The sequence below is a fragment of the Hippopotamus amphibius genome, chromosome X (genome assembly GCF_030028045.1).
Source record: "Hippopotamus amphibius kiboko isolate mHipAmp2 chromosome X, mHipAmp2.hap2, whole genome shotgun sequence".
NCBI lineage: Eukaryota > Metazoa > Chordata > Mammalia > Artiodactyla > Hippopotamidae > Hippopotamus > Hippopotamus amphibius.
The window spans coordinates 41,932,064-41,938,063 of NC_080203.1; positions in this window are offsets into that span (position 1 = coordinate 41,932,064).

Here is a 6,000-nt window from a genome sequence, read left to right on the forward strand (position 1 = left end):
AATAAAAAGAAAAAAAAAATTGAGAGACCAGATTTTGAAAAAATAATACAAAAAATAAATTAAAATATTTTTGTGGTCTCAAACTTCATATAATGGAATCCTATGTATGAATCCATGTACGATCTTTGTTCAATTAAGTTAATATACTTTTTACAATCTTTAAAAACAGCTTTATTGAGGAATAAGTGACTTACAATAAATTGCACATGTTGAGAGTGTACAATTGGTAAGTTTCCTTAAAATATTTATTTGCCTGTGTAGGGTCTTAGTTGCAGCACATGGGATGTTTGTTGCAGCACGCGGGCTCCTCTCTAGTTGTGGTGCGCAGGCTCTAGAGCATGTGGGCTTAGTTGCCCCGTGGCATGTGGGATCTTAGTTCCCTGACCAGAGATCAAACCCACGTCCCCTATATTGGAAGGTGGATCCTTAACCACTGGACCACCAGGGAAGTCCCTACAATTGGTAAGTTTTGATATATGTATATATTGGTGAAAGTGTCACCACAAATGCAACATCCCTAAAAGTTTCCTTGGGCCCCTTTGTAATTCATTCTCCCCATCCCTAGGCAACCACTGCCCTGCTCTTTGTCACTATTAGAATTTTCTATAACTGAAATCACACAGTATTTATAGTTTTGTGTGACTTCTTTCACATAACATATTTGTGAGTTTCATCCGTGTTATTGTATGAATCAATAATCAATTCCTTTTTATTGCTGAGTAGTATTCCACAGTATGGCTATACCAAAATTTGTTTATGTATTTGCTTTTACTGAGCATTTAAGTTATTTCCAATCTTTGACAATTGTAAATATAGCCTCTAAGAACATTTGGGTACAAGTTTTTTTGTGGACATATGTTTTCCTTTCTCTCTAGGAATGGAATGACTAGATCTTATGGTAGGTATATGCTCAAACTTTATGACACTGATCAAATGCTTTCCAAAGTGGTTGTACCATTTTTAAAATCCTACCAACAATGAATCAGACTTCCAGTTGTTTGACATCCTTTTCAAAACTTGGCATTGATATTCCTTTAAATTTTAACTTCTAGTGGCTGTTTAGAGGTACACTGTGGTGTGCACTTTCGTTGGGCTGTATCCTGAAGGCTTGCAAGCCCTATACTTGCCCAGCTTCAAGACTGAAGAAAGAGCCTGGAGTTCAGCAACAGAGACATCAGTGATTTAATGGAGGGGGACCTTACATGTCTGAAGCGACATCACACTGAGTACGAAAAGGGTGGGCAGGACATGGCAGCAGTCTTTGCTGGGGATGGGGGAGGAGGGAGGTTACCAGTTATGGAGGGAATTGACATCAGGTTGGCTCATCAGTTACCTGGAAAACCAGCAGAGAAGCACATCCCTCACTACCCCTTGGTAAGCTGTCATGGTGGAGATGCTCCTATCTAAAGATTAGAATGCCAATTAGCTGGAGCCAGGGGCAAGTACGTAGGCATTTACTGATTAGGCTCTATGATTAACAGGGAAAGTCAGTCATGTGAATCGGGTGTACGTGGAGCAGGGACTGCTCGAGCAGAGGATGTACAGAGAGCAAGAGAACAGCTATCTTGGGTGGCCTGACCATACAAGTTTTAATTCTCATTTCCTGAATGACCATTTAAATGTGTTTATGAGCCATTTATATCTTCTTTTGTAAAGTGGCACTTCAAATCTTTTGCTCATTTTTAAAAACTTGTTTGTTTCAATACATCTTATCACTGAGTCTTAAGATTTCTTTATATACTCTGGATACAAGTCCTTTGTCAGATGTGTGATTTGCAAATATTTTCTCCAAGTTTTTAAGTTGTCTTTTCATTCTCTTCACAGAGCAAAAGCTTTACATTTTGATGAAGTCCACTTTATCAGATCTTTTCTTTTGTGGATCAAGCTTTTGGAACCATGTCTAAAAACCCTCTTCCTAAGCTAAGATCATGAAGATTTCCTTTTACGTCTTCTAAAAGCTTTATAGTCTTAGGTTTTTACATTTAGAGTAAATATTCATTTTAAGTCATTTTTATATGAAGTATGAGATTTAGATCAAGGTTCTTTTTTTAACATACAGATTTCCTATTATTTCAGCATTATTTGTTGAAAAGACTATGTTTTCAACATTGAATTGCCTTTGCACCGTTCTCTCTTTTTAAATTTTTTTTTAATTTTTTCCTTATCCTTGTCTCTTTTTATAGGTCTCTGTCTGGACTCTCTTCTGTCTCATTAATCTATGTGCCTATCCCTTCACCAATACCATATTTTCTTGATTACTTAGCTTTATATGAATCTTAAAATCAGTGTGATTCCTCTAACTTTATTCTTCTTTTATATATTGTCTTGACTTTTCTAATTCCATTCTCTTTCCATGTTAATTTTAGAATAAGCTTATCTATAGCTACAAGAAACTGCTGGGGTATTTATTTATTTATTTATCTATTTATTGGCTGCGTTGGGTCTTCATTGCTGCGCACGCAGGCTTCCTCTAGTTGTGGCGAGCAGGGGCTACTCTTTGTTGTGGTGCTTGGGCTTCTCATTGTTATGGAGCATGGGCTCTAGGTGTGCAGGCTTCAGTAGTTGCAGCACGTGGGCTCAATAGTTGTGGCTCATGGGCTCTAGAGCACAAGCTCAGTAGTTGTGGTGTATGGGCTTAGTTGTTCCTCGGCATGTAGGATCTTCTCAGACCAGGGATCAAACCTGTGTCCCCTGCACTGGCAGGCGGGTTCTCTATTTTTTTTTTAAGCTCTTTTTTGGAATATAATTGCTTTACACTGTTGTGCCAGTTTTTTTTCTGTACACCAAAGTGAGTCAGCTGTATTTATACATATATCCCCATATCCCCTCCTTCCCTTGACTCCCTCCCACCCTCCCCATCCCACCCCTCTAAGTCAGCACCCATCATCAGGTTGATCTCCTTATTTTATGCAGCAGCTTCCCACTAGCTATCTATTTTACAGTTGGTAGTGTATATATGTCAATGCTACTCTCTCACTTCATCTTGGCTTCCCCTTCACCTCCCCCACCCCCCCTGCCACCCACCATGTCCTCAAGTCCGTTCTCTATGTCTGTGTCTTTATTCTCGCCCTGTCACTGGGTTCATCAGTACTGTTTTTTTAGATTCCATATATATGCGTTAGCATATGGTATTTGTTTTTCTCTTTCTGGCTTACTTCACTCTGTATGACAGACTCTAGGTCCATCCACCTCACTACAAATATCTCAGTTTCATTCCTTTTTATGGCTGAGTAGTATTCCATTGTATATATGTGCCACGTCTTCTTTATCCATTCATCTGTTGATGGGCATTTAGGTTGCTTCCATGTCCTGGCTATGGGAAATAGTGCTGCAATGAACATTGTGGTACATGTTTCTTTTTGGATTATAGTTTTCTCATTGTAAATGCCCAGTAGTGGGATCGCTGGGTGATATGGTAATTCTATTTTTAGTTTTGTAAGGAACCTCCATACTGTTTTCCATAGTGGCTGTACCAATTTACATTCCCACCAACAGTGCAGGAGGGGTCTCTTTTCTTGGCAGGTGGATTCTTAACCCCTGTGCCACCAGGGAAGCCCCTGGGGGTTTTACATTAAAGCTACTGATCAATTTGGTGAATTGATATTTTGACCATGTTGAGTTTTCCAGTCCATGAACAAGGTATGTCTCCCCATTTACTTAGGTTTGATTTCTTTTGTAAGCATTTTCTAGTACTCAGCGTATAAGCCTTGCACATGGCTGGGAACTGTGGCCTTGAAAAAATTACAGTTGACACTTGAACGATGACACAGGAGTTAGGGGCACCAACCCTCCTCATTTTGAAAATCTGCATATATCTTTACATTCAGCCCCCCATATTCCCAGTGGTTCCTGTAGTACTGTAGTACTTATTGTAATATTTATTGAAAAATATTCCACATATAAGTGGACCTAGGCAGCTCAAACCTGTGTTGTTCAAGGGTCAACTGTAATTCTACACGACATTCCGTTGGCTTTTTAGTTAGAAAACTCGTATCTTCCATCAATGTTGGGAAATTTGATCATAGTACTCCTTTGGTAATTTTCTTTTTCCTTCCTTTTGGAATTTCTAATAGTTGGATGTTAGACATTGAACCTCTTGAATTTATCTTCTTTATTGTTTTTATTTCCTCCTTTATTTCTCATTTTTTTCTTCATGGTGGGAGATTTTCTTATCTTCATCTTCCAATCCTCTGTAGTAGGCAGAATTCGAAGATGACCCTCAAGATTCCTGCCCTCTAGTGTACATGCCCTGTATAATCCCCTCCCTTTGAGTGTAGGTGGGATCTATGAATATGATGGGATGCTACTCCAATGATTAGGTTATATGGCAAAGGTGACGGAATTTTGCAGATGTAATTCAAGTCCCAGATCAATTTTTTTTTAGTTAATCAGAAGGGAGATTATCCTGGGTGGGCCTGACTTAATTAGGTGAGTTCTTTAAAGGAGTATAGCTGATTTTACAACTTTGTGTTAGTTTCAGGTGCACAGCAAAGTGAATCAGTTATACATATGCATATATCCACTCATTTTAGAATTCTTTTCCCATATAGGCGATTACAAAGTATTGAGTAGAGTTCCCTGTGCTATACAGTAGGTCCTTATTAGTTACCTATTTTACATATAGTAGTGTGTATATGTCAATCCCAATCTTCCAATTTATCCTCCACCCCCCAGCCCCCATTCATCTTTTGAAATGAGGCAATAGAGAGTCTGACTGGGAGATGGGTGTACGAGCAGATCTTGTCAATGGGCAGATTTTGCTTAAGGATGATGGGAGAGGAGCTGGTTATGAATCTTTGGTGGGGAGATGGGGGTGGAGAAGATACCAAACTGCAGAAGGCCTAACTTCTGAGGCACTAACACCCAACCAGCTGTCCTAATTCTGTCTAAATACTTTGTTCAATTTCCATAAAGAAGAAACTCTTTGTTTTTAGGCTGGCAAGTAAATATTTGGCTGCCAGATAGCCTCCATGTAGGAGTTTGAGGGTCAACCTTTCACTCTACAGACTTTCAGTTGTGAGGCCCTGTTGTCGGCCTCCCTTCTCACTCTCTCTCTTTGTCATCCTTGTAGTCTTAGCAAGGCCAGGCCTGGCTGAGGTTTGCAAGGTAGGCGGGCTGCCTCTTTAGTTGCAGTACTTCCACACATAGTTTAAGCTGATTGTTTGCTCCACTCTGCTTCATCAGTTAGCACTCCTCCAGATGCTTTCTGACTTCAGAAATTTATTTAAATTTCTCATCTGCTGACGGCTCCCCTCCTGTTCTCTTTATTGTGGTGGGTTTATGCATTTTTAAATTTCTGGACTATTATTTTAATGAGGTCTCTGGAGGGAGAGGACTTAAATGTTTGAGCTCAGCCTACCATCTTGAACTGAAAAAAATGTGCAATGGGGATAATAGTGGTGCCTATTACATAGGCTTTTTTGAGGATTAAATGATTTACACACGTAAATTGCTTAGCACAGTGCCCGGCACGTATTTGATTATTTATAAATATTAGTTATTATTATTATTATTATTGCCTTGACAAGCAACTGGGGAATTTTGTTTCTGGACAAGAAATCTTTTCCTGATGCCATGGGAAACCACACCAGGCAGGTGACCAGTACAGCCATCATTGAATCAAAGTCCAAGTTTCAGTGCCTTTGGTTCTAAAAAATGATGCTTTGGGAGAAAATCTTTCAGTTTGGGGAGCAGTCATGGGGGTAGCAGGGTGGGTGGAGGGAAGAGCTACATGCCTCAGGGGGCAAGCCCTGAAATGGAGGCAATGAAGCAGAACCAGAGTGACAAAAATCTCAGTTTTCCCTTGCAGCAAACTGGGAGCCAGCTGTGCTGATGGATGGAGGGTGGTCTGCAGCAGCAGCTGCAGCAAGCTCAAGTAGAGACCAGAACCAAGGCAAAGAAGATGACAGCAAAGGGCTCAGATTTGCCACTGACTCAAGGAAGCCAGGGGGGATGGAAGCAAGAACTAGGAGGTGAATGAATAGGAATCGGATTTGATTT